Consider the following 20100-nt stretch of genomic DNA (forward strand, 5'->3'; position numbering starts at 1 on the left):
GAAAATACCAGGTTCAGAGAGATCATACTACTTGCCCAGCATCTTACACCTAAAATTCTCAAAGCCAGATGTGACCTTGGGTTTGTAGAGTCCATGTTCTATCTCTGTGCATTGTCCTTACGTCTCAGAACAGATATAGGATTTAGCTTGATCTAAATTTAAATGCTGGAAAAATTCTGTGCAGACTCAGCATAATATTCAATGCAAGCAGCATTTTAACTTTTAAACTAGTGAACCTGTTACATGAGCTGGTTAAGGAGCCTGGCCCACTGCCTCTGGAGCTCAGCAGTAGACAATGTGGAGGGATAGAGAAATTACAGAATTTTCCTATAGATGGTACAGGGTTTAATCTTCATTTTAAAAGTTTGCTTGAACAATGCTGATTGTAAGAAAACTGCAAAAATAAATAATAGTGAAAGAAGTTCACTTTTTATCAGCTGCACAACAAGACTGAAATGTAATCAAGTCTATTCCCACTCTAACAATCACATTTTGACTGTGAAATGCACTGATAAGATGTCTACTTATCATGTTATGGTGAAGAAATTGTTTCAAGGGAATAATAAACTTGGTATGCATCTGATCACTCTATCTGTAAATCATCTATTAAGCCTTCTGTCAACTGTGTTTAGCTAAAGAAGAGTTCTCTTTCATCTATAGGAAGAAATATCCATATGTGAAGACTCCAGATTTTCACAGAGACACTAGTCCTGTTCAAAATCCTATCAATCAACACCATCTGAGTTATTCAATATTTTGATGAGGATATTTATTTACAGATAGAGTGTTTGGCTCACTGTAGTATGCAGATTCACTCCCAAGCTAGTGCTGTTTAGATTAACATTTCTTAATATTTCCTTCCAATTACAAAAGTGAACTTAAAAAAAAAAAACAAACAAGACTGAGATGGGATTAAGATGGCGGAATAGAAGGACTGGAGCTCAACTTCTCTCCTAAAAACAGCAAAATTCACAACTAAAGACTGAGCACTCTTCACCAAAATGGACCGGAAACCTTAAAAAAGATATCCTACTCCAGAAGAAAAAGAGGAGGCCACATAAAGAGGTAGGAGGGGTGATTTCACAATATAAACAACCCCATACCTCCTGGGTGGGAAGCTCCACAGACTGGAAACTAACTGGTTCACAGAGACTCACCTACAGGAGTGAGAGTTCTGAGCCACACATCAAACTCTCACATGTGGGGATCTGGCACAGGGAGAAAGAGCCCCAGAGCATCTGGCATTGAAGGCCAGTCGGGCTTGTGCACAGGAGCTCCATGGGACTGGGGGAAACGGAGACCCCATTCTTAAAAGGCACACACAGACTTTCACGTGCACTGAGTCCCAGGGCAAAGCAAAGTCTCCAAGGGAATCTGGGTCAAACCTGACCACAGTTCTTGGAGGACATTCTGGGAAAACAGGGGTGAATGTGGCTTGTTGTGAGGGAAGGACATTGAAAGCAAAGCTCTTGGGAATATTCAGCAGCAGTGCCTTTCTCTGGAGGTGGCCATTTTGGGAAAATCTGGCCCCACCCGTCAGCCAGCCGCTGAGAAGCCCCAGGGCAAACAACAACCCAGGTGGGATCACAGCCCCACCCCTCAGTAAACAGGCTACCTAAAGACCCCTCAGGTACACAGCTGCCTCTAATCCCATCCAGAGACTAAGCCCCACCCACCAGAGGGATTAGAATCCTACCAGAGGGCAGGCATTAGCCCCTCCCATCAGGAAGCCTACACCAAGCCCCCATAATGACTTCAGCCACAGGGGGCAGACATCAGAAGTAAGAGAGGCTACGACTCTATTACCTGTAAGAAGGTCACCACACCAAACACCTATAAAAATGAAAAGACAGAGAACTATAACTCAGACGAGGGAGAAAGAAAAAACCCCAGAAAAACAGCTAAGCCATGAAGAGATTCTCAGCCTCCAGGAAAAAGACTTTAGACTGTAGATGCTGAAGATGATGCAAGACATTGGAAATAAACTGGAGGCAAAGATGGATAACTTACAGGAAACACTGACCAAAGAGATACAAGATATAAAACTTAAAAAAGAAGAGATGCAAAATACAATAACTGAAATAAAAAATTCACTAGAAGCAGCTAACAGCAGAATACAGGAGGCAGAAGAATGAATAAGCGAGGTGGAGGACAGATTAGTGGAAATTACAGATGCAGAACAGAAAAGAGAAAAAAAGATTGAAAACAAATGAAGAGAGTCTCAGAGAACTCTGGGACAACGTGAAATGCACCAACATCCGTATTACAGGGGTGCCAGAAGGAGAAGAGAGAGAAGGAGACAGAAAAAATATTCCAAGAGATAATAGCCGAAAACTTCCCTAACATGGGGAAGGAATCACTCACTCAAATCCAGGAAGCACAACGAGTACCATACAAAATAAACCCAAGGAGGAATACCCCGAGACACATACTAATCAAACTGACCAAAATTAAAGACAAAGAGAAAATCTTGAAAGCAGCTAGGGAAAAGAAACAAATAATATACAAGGGAACCCCGATAAGGCTATTGGCAGATTTTTCAACAGAAACTCTGCAGGCCAGAAGGGAGTGGCATGATATACTCAACATGATGAAAGGAAAAAACCTCCAACCAAGATTACTCTACCCAGCAAGGCTCTCGTTCAGATTTGAAGGAGAAATCAAAACCTTCTCAGATAAGCAAAAGCTGAGAGAATTCAGCAACATTAAACCAGCCTTACAACAAATACTAAAGGAACTTCTATAGGCAGAAAAGAACAAGAGAAAAAGGAAAGGAAAAAGAGCGTCAAAAACAAATCCAAAGTAATTAATAAAATGGCAATAAGAACATACATATCAATAATTACCTTAAATGTGAATGGGCTAAACGCCCCAACCAAAAGACATAGACTGGCTGAATGGATACAAAAACAAGACCCATATATATGCTGTCTTAAAGAGACCCACTTCACTTCTAGGGACATATACAAATTGAGAGTGAGAGGATGGAAGAAAATATTTCATGCAAACGGGGACCAAAAGAAAGCTGGAGTAGCAATACTCATATCAGACAAAATAGACTTTAAAATGAAGAATATTTTCAGGGACAAAGAAGGACATTACATAATGATCAAAGGATCAATCCAAGAAGATATAACAATTTTAAATATCTACGCACCCAACACAGGTTCACCACAATATATAAGGCAACTGCTAACAACCTTAAAAGGAGAAATTAACAATAACACAATAATAGTGGGGGACTTTAACACCCCACTTACAGCAATGGACAGATCAACCAGACAGAAAATCAATAAGGAAACACAGGCCCTGAATGAAGCATTAAACCCGATGGACTTAGTAGATAGTTATAGGACATTTCTTCCAAAAGCAACAGAATACACATTCTTCTCAAGTGCACATGGAACAGTCTCTAAGATTGACCATATCCGGGGCTACAAATCCAACTTCAGTAACTTTAAGAAAATTGAAATCATATTAAGCATCTTTTCCGACCACAATGCTATACGACTGGAAATCAACAACAAGAAAAAAACACAAACACGTGGAGACTCAACAACATGCTACTAAACAACCAATGGATCACTGAAGAAATCAAAGAGGAAATTAAGAAATACCTAGCAGCAAATGACAACGAAGATATGACACTCCAAAACCTGTGGGATGCAGCAAAAGCCGTTCTAAGAGGAAAGTTTATAGCAATACAAGCCCACCTCAGGAAACAAGAAAAAGCCCAAATAAACAAGCTAACTTTACATCTAAAGCAGCTTGAGAGAGAACAGACAAGATCTAAAGTTAGTAGAAGGAAAGAAATTGTAAAGATCAGAGCAGAAATCAATGAAATAGAAACAAGGAAAACCATAGAAAAGATCAACGAAACGAAAAGCTGGTTCTTTGAAAAGATCAACAAAATTGATAAACCCCTAGCCAGACTTATCAAGCAAAAAAGAGAGAGGATTCAAATCAATAAAATTAGAAATGAAAAAGGAGAAGTAACAACGGACATCACAGAAATACAAAGGACCATAAGAGACTGCTATATGCAACTATACTCCAATAAAATGGAAAACCTAGAAGAAATGGACAAATTCTTAGAAAAGTACAATCTTCCAAGACTAAACCAAGATGAAATAGAAAAGATGAATGGACCCATCACAAGAACTGAAATTGAAACTGTGATTAAAAAACTTCCAACAAACAAAAGTCCAGGACCAGATGGCTTCACAGGCGAATTCTATCAAGCATTTAGAGAAGAGCTAACACCTCTCCTTCTGAAACCATTTCAAAAAATTGTAGAAGTAGGGATACTCCCAAACTCATTCTATGAGGCCACCATCACCCTGGTAACCAAAACCAGACAAAGATTCCACAAAAAAAGAAAACTACAGGGCAATATCACTGATGAACATCGATGCAAAAATCCTCAACAAAATACTAGCAAACTTCATCCAACAATACATTAAAAGGATTGTACATCATGATCAAGTGGGATTTATCCCAGGGATGCAAGGGTTCTTCAATATCTGCAAATCCATCACTGTGATACACCACATTAACAAACTGAAGAATCAAAACCATATGATCCTCTCAATAAATGCAGAAAAAGCCTTTGACAAAATCCAACACCCATTTCTGATAAAAACCCTTCAGAAAGTGGGCATAACGGGAACCTACCTCAACATGATAAAGGCCATATACGAAAAACCCACAGCGAACATCATTCTCAATGGTGAAAAGCTGAAAGAATTCCCGCTGAGATCAGGAACAAGACAAGGATGTCCGCTCTCGCCACTACTCTTCAACATAGTTCTGGAAGTCCTAGCTACAGCAATCAGAGAAATAAAAGAAATAAAAGGAATCCAAATTGGAAAGGAAGAAGTAAAACTATCACTATTTGCAGATGACATGATACTATACCTAGAGAATCCTAAAGACTACCAGAAAACTGTTAGAGCTTATCCACAAATTTGGCAAAGTTGCAGGATACAAAATCAATACACAGAAATCGATAGTGTTTCTATATACTAACAATGAAAAAGCAGAAAAGGAAATTAGGGAAGCAATCCCGTTTACCATCACATCCAAAAGAATAAAATACCTAGGAATAAACCTACCTAAAGAAACAAAAGACCTGTACTCTGAAAACTACAAGCCACTGATGAAAGAAATCAAAGATGACACAAATAGATGGAAAGATATACCATGCTCTTGGATTGGAAGAGTTAATACTATCAAAATGATAATATTAACAAGGCAATCTACAGATTCAATACAATCCCTATCAAATTACCAAGGACATTTTTCACAGAACTTGAACAAAATATTTTAAAGTTTGTTTTGAAATACAAAAGACCCAGAATAGCCAAAGACATCCTGAAAAAGAAAAATGGAGCTGGAGGAATCAGGCTCCTGGACTTCAGACTATACTACAAAGCAACAGTCATCAAAACTGCATGGTACTGGCACAAAGACAGAACTATAGATCAGTGGAACAGGATAGAAAGCCCAGAATTAAACCCATGCACTTACAGCCAACTAATCTATGACAAAGGAGGCAAGAATATACAATGGAGAAAGGACAGCTTATTCAATAAGTGGTGCTGGGAAAACTGGACAGCCACATGGAAAAGAATGAAATTAGAATACTCCCTAACACCATACACAAAAATAAACTCAAAATGGATTAAAGACCTAGATATAAGACCAGACGCTATAAAACTCCTAGAGGAAAACATAGGCCAAACACTCTCTGACATAAACAACAGCAACATCTTCTCAGATCCACCCCTTAGAGTATTGACAATAAAAAGAAAAATAAACAAATGGGACCTACTCAAACTTCAAAGTTTCTGCACTGCAAAGGAAACCCTAAACAACACAAAAAGACAACCCACAGAATGGGAGAAAATCTTTGCAAGTGAAACAATTGACAAGTGATTAATCTCAAAAATTTATAAACACCTTCTGCAGATCCATACCAAAAAAACAAACAACTCCATCCAAAAATGGGCAGAAGATTTAAACAGACAATTCTCCAAAGAAGACATACAGATGGCCGAAAAACACATGAAAAGATGTTCAGCGTCACTCATTATTAGAGAAATGCAAATCAAAACCACGATGAGGTACCACCTTACACCAGCCAGAATGGCCATCATCCAAAAGTCTACAAACAATAAGTGCTGGAGAGGGTGTGGAGAAAAAGGAACCCTGTTACACTGTTGGTGGGATTATCAATTGGTGCAACCACTGTGGAAAGCAATATGGAGATTCCTCAGAAAACCAAACATAGAACTACCATTTGATCCAGCAATCCCACTCCTGGGCATCTATCCAGAGAAAACCACGACTCGCAAAGACACATGTACTCCAATGTTCATTGCAGCACTATTTACAATAACCAAGACATGGAAATAACCTAAATGTCCATTGACAGAGGAGTGGATCCAGAAGATGTGGTCCATATACACAATGGAATATTACTCAGCCATCAAAAAGAACGAAATACCAGCATTTTTAGCAACATGGATGGACCTAGAAACTATCATGCTAAGTGAAGTCAGCCATACAATGAGACACCAACATCAAATGCTTTCACTGACATGTGGAATCTGAGAAAAGGACAGACAACTTCTTTGCAGAACAGATGCTGACTCACAGACATTGAAAAACTTATGGTCTCCAGAAGAGACAGTTTGGGGAGTGGGGGGATGTGCTTGGGCTGTGGGATGGAAATCCTGTGAAATCAGATTGTTATGATCATTATACAACTACAGATGTGATAAATTCATTTGAGTAATAAAAAAAAAGAAACAATACTAATTTTAGATTAGTTATTTAACCACAAAGAGCAGAGAGTAGAACATCTAGTAAAATGTCAAATGAAAATATAAATTATATTTTTAAAGGCCTCATTATTAAAAATGTTATTTGTTTAAAAAAAAAAAAAACCCAAAATACAGGTTACTTAAAGAAGATGTTATTTAAGTTTTTCTACTTTTAAAAAGCTTCTCCAGTAAGCATAGATAACTTCTCTTCACCCTTTAAGACTCAATTTAGAGTCAAAATTGTCCCCACACCCACACCCCTCACCTCAGAACTGCAAACTTGGCAGAACATCCAGCATAGGTGCTGAGCAAGTATCTGAGGAATAGCACTAGGATATATCATTGATTTATGGGAAGGAGTGATATGAATGAATATCAATTATAAGTTTTAGAAGAAAATAAGAGTATATTTTTTACATTTATCATGAATTTCAGACCAGAGATGTAGTAGAATTACTTTTAAAAATAGAATAAAATAGTTCCTAACTGAATTAATTCTGTGTAAGTAGTCTACAGCATTTGACTACTTGTATCTCTTTCAGGCCACAAACGTAGGAAAAATAAAGTCTCCCAGCTCATCTCATTCCTTCAGTCACACACACACTCTGGTCAGGTTACTGTATTTGATGCAAAGGACATCAGATGATCTGAAGGAAAATAGGGGCTGCTGGCCACACTCACCCTCACTGTCTGTTTACACTGGGGACAGTCAATCTTAGTTCCAAGCCACAAACACATTTTATGTACAGTGACTTCGTACAATGCCAAGGGTATGACTCCCCCCTCAGTATGCAGGTGGCCTGGGCAATGGAAGTTGGTTGGACATCTAGAGAAAGGCAGTGATCTACCAGGATAAAGAGTGTTGGCTGCAGAGCCACGCAGACCAGTGCCAAAGCTGCTCTGCTGCTCCCTAGTTTTGTAATCTCAAATAATTACTGAACCTCCTGACAGCAGTTTCTACACTGTTGAATCTGGTGTGGACAGAGAATGTTGCCTGCCATTTTCATAACAAAGGACGTTGCAGCTATAAAGCCATCAGCCACTGTGGCTGCTCCTGACAGCCCACCCTGAAAAGAATTTGGGATAGAGAAAACAGGATACTGGCCCTAGGTAGTTAAGCTGCATTTCTAAGGAAGAGTTTCAGTGGGCCCAGATTCTGGCATCTTCCTATACATAGAAAAGCACTAAAATCATTAATGCAAGATGTTTGTTTCTTGGGATTAACAGTAACCTTTTGATGTTTGACTACATACGCTTTTTGTTTTTTGTTGGGTTTTGTTTTCAACAAAAACCCCTAGATATCCTGGCTCCTTCCTTGCCTCTTCAGAACAGTTCCCCAGAGCTATTTGAGAGGCTGCCATCCTGGGTTACAGTTCTCAGTAAGCAACTGAATTAAATCTAATTCTCAACTTGTAGGTTGTGCATTTTTTTTTTCAGTCTATTAAGGGGTCTATTTCAGTCTATTAAGGTTGTGCATTTTTTTTTTTCATGCCTATTGAGGAGTTCCCGTCGTGGCGCAGTGGTTAACGAATCCGACTAGGAACCATGAGGTTGCGGGTTCGATCCCTGCCCTTGCTCAGTGGGTTAGGAACCCGGCGTAGCCATGAGCTGTGGCGCAGGTCGCAGATGCAGCTCGGATCCCACGTTGCTGTGGCTCTGGCGTAGGCCGGCGGCTACAGCTCCGATTAGACCCCTAGCCTGGGAACCTCCATATGCCACAGGAGCGGCCCTACAAAAGGCAAAAAGAGCAAAAAAAAAAAAAAATGCCTATTAATATGCACACTATTGTATATGGAATGGATGGTCAATGGGGACCTGGTGTATAGCACAGAGGACTCTACCCAATATTCTCTGATAACTTATACCAGAAAAGAATCTATAAAAGAATGGATATGTGTATATTCATAACTGAATTACTTTGTTGTACAGTGAAAATTTACCACGACATTGGAAAGCAACTATGCTTCAATGAAACTTTAAAAAAATGGAAAAAAGATGATTATAAGATAATCATCTGTGCAGAACAGAGCATAGGACTAGAGAATGACACCTTTTCAATTTGTAAAGGCAACTCGCATTATGACACTGGCTTATTACTCTTTTACTGTCATTACTGACACTGTGCGGACCCTTTTGTCAATAGTCCATAGGGATTTACAGAGGATTTAATATTCTCAGTGTCAAGAATACTCAATAGGAGACCTCACTAATCTGAGATACAGCCTTCATTGACAGTGAAATCATGACAGTTCTTCCAAGGTTGAACTCAGGCTCTATTTTGAAGGCAGTGACCCTGACGGATCCTGTTATTTTCTAGTAATATCCCTTCTACATGCCTGGTGAGAAATATTTACTGCAAGTTGGAAGGAAAGCATTTGAAATGATGTGCATATTTATAATGATATAGTACACACTGTCTTTCATCAGAATAAGCAACCAAAAAAATATGCATTCTAGTTGTGCTATAGAATTTTCAGTTTTCTAGGTTCAGGAATTTCCTACAAGCTTAAATATTTCCAAGAAGATTTTGAACACACAGAAATATATTAAGAACTCTTTGTTAACTGAAGGTTGAGTAACCATTTAAATGTGTTTTGATGAGTTTATTCCACAGCTAACCAAATTACATAGATATAAATGGTACAGTTGCCATGAGAAATCTATTCTACCTTGGCTTTCATGTAAAAGTAGACATTTTATGTAAACACTTTAGTATATACTTCTTCCATGATTGGTAGACTATGTCATTCATATCTCCTTAAAAGTTTCAAAAGAAGAATTTCAAAGAGAGAGCCTATTAGAGTTGTCTTTGCATTTCTGTCTTCTTAAAAATCCCATTCTCCATGCAAATAGCACAGCTTCACTTTAGTCAGACATTAATACACGGTGACCAGGAGAGACTTAGGCATCCCAAGCTCTAGATTTATTCATTTCAAGGCAATTTGGGTGGGTTAAGTTTACTTAACGTCTCCTTTGGCTTCAAGGTTTCAACCTTCACCTGCTGTTTAACATTCCGTACCAAATTCTTAAAAGTCCTGTTTAATCGAAAAGGAATTTTACCCCTTAATACAAGTAATCATGAAAGAACATACTTTTCAACTTCACTCACAGTAGCAGGTTTTGGCTTCTTTTCTCCACTTTGAACTAAGGTAGCAATTTAACTAGCTTTAGAAAAAAAATATGAAAGTAACACTTTCAGGATATACTTTTCCATTTCTAAGGTCAACAGTTTGTGTTATTGGTTTACAGTATGATTTATTGGTTTGTTTTTTGCCCATAGCATAATAAGATTCATGTAGCTCTATATTTTTTTAATCACTCTGTTTAACCAAAATTACTCCTGGCATTTTTTTTTTTTTTTGGAAGAAAAAAATTTGAAGTTAATACATGCACAGAATTGCTTGAAAGAACATGGTCACCAAATGCTAGACATCAACCACAGAAATGAGAACTTGCACAGAATGTGGGAGGTGCGTTCTCAGAGCTTCCTGCATTGCTTGACCCCTCCAACAGCCACAGAAAGGCTTGGCACCACTGACCGTGACTCTGTTCCTCGCCAGGAACAGAACACACACCAAGAAATGTCATGGAAGGGCCATGCAGGACAGATCAAAGTTATTAGTCAATTTCAACAATATGGAGCCTGTTATTCACACATCAGAATCCTCTTTATCATGTTAGAAACCACATTCCAAAAACAAACAAAAAAAGATTTTGAAAGTATAATTTGCAAGACAGGGCCTGAGTCATATGTAAACTACATCCTCCAATTTCTAAAGGAGGGTCATATCAAATGTACCTGAGGCTCCTAGTTTTCTCTTTTTAGTGTGTTACTTTGCAAAAATCAAAAAAGATACTATGTCAAGTAGTTAAACAAATGATCAAAAATAACTTCTGTGACACAAAGATCAAGTTCGGTCTCCCGTGAAATCTTATCTAATCTTTCAATCTATGGAAGGCTCTCCTGTCTTTACACTGACATTATGTATACTGTCTGTATCATACAATTTACGGAACGATTTTCATCTCAGTGTAAAGATAATCCTCCTAAGAGACCAGAAAGTCTTTAGGGCTAAAACTATTTCACTTTCCACTTTTCCTTTGTGAGGCTTTATGCAATAAGTGTGGTGAAAGGGTCCATATTAATAACTTAATAAACAAATCTCAGTTGATTAAGGAAATAGGCTACATGCTCCCGTAGTGTATTAAATATTATATTCAGTGTTCACAAGCACATCTGTATGATCTAAGGGTGCTCATTTTTTATAAAAGAGTGATCACTTCATCTAAGAAAACATGTTTTCAATATTCCAGTGTTATGACCAAAACTACACTATTTGTCATTTTCTTTTATGCATTCCTTGAAGAACAAAATAATGTGCAGCAGTCCAGTGCTTTATAAGATATCATCTATCATTTTTTTTTAAAATCAATCTTGGTAGATTGGTAAGGAATTGGATCCATACTATTCTCAAAAGAAATCTATCTACAAATCGATAGGGATATTCTGGATTAAAAAAACAAAAAAACATTTCAAGAGCTAGCTAAAAGAAAATGCTGATCCAACCATACCAAAAAATGTTAAAATTAAGAAACATTTTCCCCTCAACCAATCAGTCTCTGACCTATAGAATATCGCATCTAATGGGAGAAAATTCCTCCACTTTAATTAAATTTGAAAAATGCTAATCGCACATTATATACAACTCTGTGGAATTCTCTATATGGATACAAGTTCTTGGGAGCCAGGCTCAGGAGCCCCAACAGTGCATCCACAATAAAATTTGCCAGTGACATCAAAGAACCGACCTATCAGTTTCTATAGCAACATTTTTTGTTTCAAACCTGAATTCTTAATATCAGTGATATGATGATATTAAGGCTAACAGTTAAGGCTCTTATTCTGCAGCATTTGCTGATGTCTGTAGATTAAATATTCCCACAGCGTTGTTTTCAAGTTCCAATGTGATGTCACTGAACACAAACTTGGGAAAGATGGTAGGTAGCACCAGCTCCTGAGAGCCACTGTGCGCCAGCTCCAGCTCAAAATGCTACTTCTGACAATCTGCTCAAAGGAAGAGAACATCCTGAGTGACAAAGAATGAACTCACAGTTATAAGTGTTCCCAGGGAAATCAGTGAAAAAGTTTTAAGGAGTTGTTCATTCATAGAACTCAAAGGGAGGGAAATTAAATTTAATGAGACATCAATACAACCTGTGGAAGGTAGAAGGCACCAAAGTTTGATCACTGTAAGTAAGAACAAGTTCTGTAACAAGCTTAATAGAGATGAGTTCTTTTAACCTGGAAAAGTTGAGGAAAAGTTGGAAGATCTTGAAATAGATGTTTGAGAATGGGATTGCTATTAGGGTTCTCTCTATACTTTGAGCCTGTGAAGCTGAGAATGCAATTAAATGCAAACCTGATGAACATTGAGCCTGGACATTGTGATACATATCTGAGTTGATACGAGAAATTTTGAGAAATTGTTTGTAATATGATTAATTTTTTTAAATAAACAGAATAAATATTTCATATTTTAAAAATTTCAACCCAATGGGAATTTTACTAATAATTTCAGGAAGCAATGTCATAATAAAATAATTCATACATCCCTTCTAACCCCTAGTCTGTCTATTTAAACTTGGAGATGTTTTGTTTGTTTGTTTCCTTTAGTATAGCCAATGATTTCTCAAAGTAATTTCATATTTTTCTAACAACTATTGCTAAATCTTTTTATCAAACTAATCCTAACCCACAGTTTAGGAGACTGATTGTAATTCAATCCTCTAAACCTTTTTTTTTTTTTTTTTTTTTGGTCTTTTCTTTAGGGCTGCACCTGAGGCATATGGAGGTTCCCAGGCTAGGGGTCCAATCGGAGCTGTAGCTGCCGGCCTACGCCACAGGCACAGCAATGCCAGATCTGAGCCAAGTCTGTGACCCATGCTACATACAGCTCATGGCAACACCAGATCCTCAACCCACTGAGCAAGGCTAGGGATAGAACCCACAACCTCATGGTTTCTAGTCAGATTTGTTCCTGCTGTGCCACGATGGGAACTCCAATCCTCTAAACCTTTAATGTAATGTGTTTTAACCTTCTATTAGGACCCTGTATACAACCACTTCACACAAGCTACATATTTCTATTGAGACTCACTGAGTACTAAGTCCTTTAGCCTTTGCAATGTTTTCAAGCACAGTGGTAAGCAGGTCCATTTGGTCCTTAAAGTGACCTAAAAATAATAATCCTTTTCTGAACCCTGTTGCTGTCCTGGCAGTCAACTCTAATCCCTCCATCCAATATCAGGACATGGTTCTACTTGAAATGCCATGTAATTGAAATTACGAGCTCTGTGTTCTTCCTGGAAGTAAGCCAGAATATATGAAATCAGCTTAGAGCAAACATATGCTGAGCTAAGAACTGTCAATGTTACAATATGGGATAAATTATGGTCATTGTTCCAGTTTACCCAGGGGTCCACTAGCATTAAACACAATGTGAATTTCCTAAAACACTGAGGTTTCCTATATTAGAGTCTCTTTCCAGGTTCCTCTGCCTTCTCCAATAATAAAGCTTTGTTTTCCTATTCTTATGTGCGTAGAGTCTTCCAGCTACTGCATGCTCTTACAAATATGGAAGAACAAAATACAGTATAAAATCCACAGGCTTTAAAATAAAAGAGAACGTCTCCTGAATCTCAGTTCTAACACCTACTAACTCTGAAACTACAGATAGATTAATTTTAGAGTGGCCTATTTCCTAATCTTGAAAACTGGGGATAATGATACCTGCCTAGGTGGAATACTATGAAAATAGAGATAGTGTCTGTAAAGCCCTTAGACCACTGTAAGAACGGAGTAGACACTGAATTAGTGAGCTATGGTGATAATGAGGATGATTAATTGATTCTAAGAAAAGATAACTGCCCCTGGACATTCTGACCCTTCAGGAGCAGGGCACCAACCAGTCTACTATATTCATGTGCATTTTAGCATTTTCAGTTTGTGGCTCATAGAAAGCTTCATTTTTTATTGTGGTAAAATAAACAAAACATTTATGATTTCAATCATCTTTAAGTGCACAAGTCAATGAAATTAAGTATACTCACAGTGTTGTGCAACCATCACCACTATGTAATTACAGAACAATTTCATCTATCCGAAAGAAAACCCCAAACCATTACGGCAATGACTCTCCTTTTCTCCCCTCCTTTCAGCCTTTGGCAATCCCTGGTCTTCTTTACGTCTCTATGAACGTGCCTATTCTGGACATTTCATATAAGTAGAATCACACAGTATGTGACTTTTGTGTCTGGCTTCCTCCACCTAGTGTAATATTTTTAGTGCTCATCCATGTAGCATGTATCTGAACTTTGCAATGGTTGAATTATATCCCACTGTATATAATTTTGTACTATATTCTGTCTATCCATTCATTAGTTGATAACCATTGGGTTGTTTCTACCTTTTGGCTACTGTGAATAGTGCTGCTATGAACAGTCATAAAGGAGCTTTTTCTGAGCACCTGTTTTCAATACCCCTGGGAGTGGAATTGTTGGGCCCTAGGTAGTTCCATGTTTCATAGCTTTGATTTGTGCCCTTAAAAGTTGCAAAAGTTAAATATAAACTGACCACATGACCCGGCAATTCCAGTCTTAAGAATCTCCCATGAGAAATGAAAACATATCCACAGAAAGATGTGCATGTGACTCTTCATAGAAGCATTATTCTATTATGTTCAGTGTTGGAAACAACCTAAATGTCCATAAACTCATGTATTTATAAACAAAGTGTGGTATATTCAGCAATGGAATATTACTATTTATCAATACAAAAGAATGAACTACTGATCACAACATTGAAGAACCTCAAAGGTATTAGGCTTAGTAAAAGAGGCCAGATACAAAAGACTACATGCTATGTGATTCCATTTGCGTGAAATGTTCAAATGCTGTGAATCTATCGAGAGACAAAAAGTAGATTAGTGGTTTCTTGGGATTGGGAGTAGAAATAATGATTACCTATACATAGGGCATGAAAAATCTTATTGGAGTGAATAAAATGTCTTAAAACTGGATTATGATGATGGCGGTGTAACTCACAATAATTGCCAAAAATCACTGAATTATATTCTTGTGATAGGTGGATTTTATGATACATAAATTGTATCTCAGTAGAGTAAAAACCATCACATGGGGAAAATGCAAAGTAAAAAACAAGCTATTCCTCTTTGTTATCTATGGCTATTCTGGGTTCATAAATTCATCATCTTATTCAAAGTTTACAGACTTCTAATTGGTATCCTTAACATTTCTATAATTGTTCTCCACTCAAATTTAATTATATCAAGTAGCCACTAGGTTACTTCAAAATTAACAGAATGTGTACAGAGGTGTCCAGAGATCGCTATTGCTTTCAAATTAGCGGGAAGGATCCACAGTCTAGCATCATTTCTACAACTCAGTAACAAATCATGCTGCAACATTTGCAGGTTTCTATGGCCCCTGCACTTATTCTAAACTCTAAGACTTCCTTACATGTCGATTTCTCATGTACTGTGTTTTACACCTTCTCATAGCACATAGAAAATCTGCCCAACATTTAAGATTTCCTTCAAGTTCCATTTCTTTCAAGAGTTCTTTATTATGCTTTTAAGTCTACTTTAGTGTTCTGGAGTAATACTTGTCTTAATCTTTCCTTTCTACCCTTAAATAGCTGGTACTGGGTTATTGAGAGCTCAGAAATCAGCCTGGGTCTGAATTATCACTGGACAATTTATAAGTTGTGTCTTTGAGAAAGTCTAATTAACCTCTCCTTAATTTGCTCATTAATAATAAGAAGATAATTTACCATTGATTTGCAGTGAAAAGTATGTATCATGAATAAGAACACTTAATACAGCAAGCGAAACATTGAAAGTAAATATCAGTTCTTATCACAACTTTATTTTTATATGTTCAATTTTAATCTAATTAATTTCTAGTGAATGCCTTACTTCCTATGACTAGATGATATATCTGAGAATAGAAATCATATCCCATGTGTCTTGGGCATTTTCTTATAGCACTAGCCACAGTGACTAAACAACTATTTTTTGACTGAACTCTGATTGATTGATTGATTGATTGATTAAAACACTGAAGGACAAAGAGTTTCTGCATCTATGGGTGTCATGGAATGATTGGTTTTTCCCTGGTTCTGCCTGAACATCTATTTTCTTGAGCTTGTCCATACTTGGACAAAACAGTCAAAGAGCAATTGCAGAAGGAAGCAACACAGTATGTTACATCATTAGCAAACAGAAAAGTGACAAATTTTCAGACTCATAGCTAAATCATTCATTCATTCATTCATTTGTATGCATAATTTTCCCTAACATAAAAATAAATAAGACCAGTTTCTAACCTCAGGGGGTTAGAATCCAATAGACTGAGATAGATTAGCAACAAAATTCCTTAAACAATCATATCACATAAGATTTAGATGGGCACAGGAAGGCATCAGCAAATGGCACGAAAAGGAAAGATATAAAGGGAAAGGATTTGTAAAGCTTACTATTAATAGAACATAGGAGTTTTCTTGGTGACTCAAGAAGTAAAAAGAAGCTAAGAGAGTTTTCCATGAAGAGAAATATTTAAGTATGAAAGCTTTGACACTACTAGCCAGTAGTTCCAAGGATGGGAAACCACTCTCAATGGCTAGAGAGAGGCAGGCTACAAAGTGAAGAGATGGTTGGATCAGATTATTGTATGTCAAGCCAACAACTAGGCTGAATGTTATCCTACCATAAACTGTAACATGATCAGATATCAGATTTTTATTTTAGAAAAATCTTAGTTTTGAGTAGATGGATTGATAAGAACATAAGACTGAAGGGGTAATGATAACTTTCAAAATAGCTTGGGTCAAACATGCAAAGAATTTTGAATTAAGGCAAAAACAAGGTACATTTAATGGTTTCAGCTTTGACATTTCAAAACTGAAATGCCAACAGGATATTCAGTGAGTAGGTTCTATGTTGTCTTTCTTCTTCTTTGTGGTAGTGGTGGTGTTTCGGTTTGGTTTGGTGGGTTGAGTTTGGTATATAAGATTCTGAACCTCGGGGACAGATCCAGAAGACAGAATTGGACTTAAAGCCAACAGGAGTCATGAGTGTGAAGGACACTACTGGGTGAGAAGGAAAAACAAGAGAGACAAAAAGTAGTACTGGTAAACACCAAAACTTTAGGGGTAGGCAGAGGAAGAGACCTAATAAGAGGACCGAGCTGGAGAGAAGGTCAGAGAGTTAGATAATCAGAGAAGAATGGCATCTCAGAAAACAAAAGAAGCAGAAGCCCCCAAAATAAAGAAACAGGAGTCAACTATGCCAATTTTTCACAAAAAGATTAAATAAAATGAAGGCTTATAGTAAATTCATAGGATTTGGCTATAAAGAAATAAATATTCATTTTGCACTAAATTAATGAATGGAAAGGAAACTAAGTCTTTCCAGGATTTTGATGTAAAGGGCATAACAGGGAAAGGTAGTGATAACTAGCAGTGTAAGATGAAATAATTCATCTATGTGTTTGTTACTGGGAGATGCTTGAGGAAGTCCATAGCTTGAAGAAAAAGATAAGAAAGGATGGGTTAAACATGAAACAGAAGAAAAAGAACAGATATTTTTAGACAGAAAGAATGAAAGGGTTTTCTCAAGAGCAATTCTGAAATAGGATAATCTAAACCTCCCTTTGAAATGGGTGAAAAATAAAGGTGAAGGGCTGCTCATATACAAGAGGGAGTATAGGCTGGGGGCTCTCTGATGGCCTAATGGTTAAGGATCTGGTATTGTCACTGAAGTGGCACAGGTTCAATCCCTGGCCTGGGAACCTCTTCATGCCATGGGCACAGCCAATAATAATAATGATAATAATAAGTATAGGTTTATGAGATCCTAAGAAACTCACATTTGATAGATCTAAGTCTTATTTATTTGTTTGGTTTGGTTTGTTGTTGGTTCTATTGTCTTGAGAAGTAGGGAGCTAGGAATAGGTTTGGGATACCTGATATGGAAAATGAGACTGGAAGCTGATTAAGGACAGATAAATGGACCGCCAAAGTGAATTAAGAAATAAAATTAGAGGGCATTAATATTGCACTGCAACAACCTCCATAATTATGTGATTTCTTTCTGATGGGCTCATCAGCCTATGTGTAAAAATACAGTGTGAACGGGTTGGTTGGACCTGAGGCTGGATGTTAGCACCAAAGGAAGGTTATATGAGCAAGGTACTATATAGCACCTTGAGGTCTCAGTTAAATAGAGCAGCCATGGGCAATGCTGAGGTTTGGAGTTCTTAAGGAAAGCAATGAAGGGGAGGTGTGGGACAAAGGGAGTGAGAAACCGTAAGGTTATTATCAATAGCAATTGATACCCTGAGTTTGAATCCAGAGATAGAAGGAACTAGGACTGATAAGGTCCAGGATGTGATCACAGATGTCAGATATTGGATGGAAGCTACTTAAGCATAGAAGGTAAAGAAACTTTGAAGACAGCATGTTGGATAGATTGGTTATGTCAAATATCAAAGTCCTCAATGACTAAGGAGTGTAAGCTCCAAGGTGACACTGTGTCAAGTAATAGGAACCTCAGTGAAAGAAGAATTTTTACTCTGGAGGTGAAAATGAATGGTCAATAAGTTGCAATAGAGGACTAGGATAAACACAGTATTGCCTCTCATATGATATGAGAAAATAATGAGTATTTGCATAAAAGGATGAGTGATGAAGAAATGTCTGGGAGAGTATTAGGTTTCCATTAAGGAGAGAAAATGAAGGCAGTGATAGGTAAAGAGATTGAAAACACAGAGGATTTTATTTTCCATAAGGTAAGAGCTCAAAATTAGACAGTTTCAAGGGCATTCTGCTTAAGGAAGTGTTTTCCCAGCCTGTTTTAGAAGAAAGGACATGCCGTGGAGGCACCGGGACCTCCGGGTTTCCACTGCCAACCTGAGCACAACTCCATTATTTATAGTTATGCTGACATATAGCTGCAGTGATACTAATAATATCACACCATACTTCAATACCTGATTAGAAGGTACTGTTATTTAATTATGTAAAAGGAGAAACTTTAAAAGAGATCGAAGCCCACAAAATGGAAATTATTCAGACCAACATCATCCTATGACCTTCAGCCTAGCCAACAGGCTCCAGCAAACTGGGAGGTTCCCAAGACCTGCAGCTTTAAGTGCAGCTATAAGAGTTGTCACTCTATGTTTGAAAACCACAATATTCTATTTAGGATAAGAGCCCTTTGGAAAAGGTAGCTGATGAATGAAAGAACACCCAAATATTCTCAGAGTGATTTTTCCTCCTTCAATTCAATCCAACAAGCATCTCCTCTTCTTGGCACTGTGCTAGGTGCTGAATATCTTGAGATGAATAACTTTATTATGTTACTGGTAAAAATATCTTAATATTGATAATCACAAGAATCTATAACATGGAAATCTCTGAATGCATATCAAAGTGGATAAAATAATTTGGTTGATGATTCTGTAAGTTTCACTGCCATCTACTTGCTAAAGTTCTAAAGGGCATTCAGAACAAGCCTAAAGAAATTCTAACTCTATGTGATTTGGGGCAAGTTATTCCCTCTGAGCTTCTTTTCACATCATTAAAATGGGCATAACAACAATACTTACTTCCATGATTGTTGCAACAATGTAAGAGTGTTTTATAAACTGAAACAAACAAGTGAATGTTAGTTATTGACTTCTGAATCAGCCACAGAGAAGTGTAAAGACAAAGTCAGCCTTGTTACAGTCTCTTTTACTGACTGTGTGAAAACACATCAAAAGGTGACTATTTATTTGACATTTGTACATCATTGCTGTGCAAAGACTGAAAAACCACAGATAAAATGAGTATGTTACGCCTGAATTTTCAATATACAAAAGATGATTCATTAAGTTTCTTTGCTTTCCTTTTATGTCAACAGCTGTTTGGAAAAAAAAAAACTATTCATCTAAGAAATAGAGAACATCAGTCTTCTCTTGTCCAGCAGAAAAAAATAGTCAACAGCGGAATGAGGAGGTTGTCCTAAATGTTAAGGAGGTGTTGTTGAATCATACATTCATGAACTAACTTTATTCTGTAGCAATGGCCTTCAAAGACAGAATTTAAATAATTAAGCAATCTCACAAAAAGAGAGAAAAGTGGAAATGTGGTGTTTAAAATTTGGATTAGGAGTAATATAGTTAAAATTTAATATTTGTTAAAAGTGAAAGC

The 20100-nt window shown here is 37.3% G+C and overlaps 1 protein-coding gene across 1 annotated transcript in view; it reads right to left on the reverse strand.

Annotated features, from left to right (window-relative positions):
* C4H8orf34 (chromosome 4 C8orf34 homolog) overlaps positions 1–20100 on the reverse strand; it is a 361598-nt gene that overhangs the window by 58995 nt on the left and 282503 nt on the right.

The sequence above is a fragment of the Sus scrofa genome, chromosome 4, assembly GCF_000003025.6.
Source record: "Sus scrofa isolate TJ Tabasco breed Duroc chromosome 4, Sscrofa11.1, whole genome shotgun sequence".
Taxonomy (NCBI): domain Eukaryota; kingdom Metazoa; phylum Chordata; class Mammalia; order Artiodactyla; family Suidae; genus Sus; species Sus scrofa.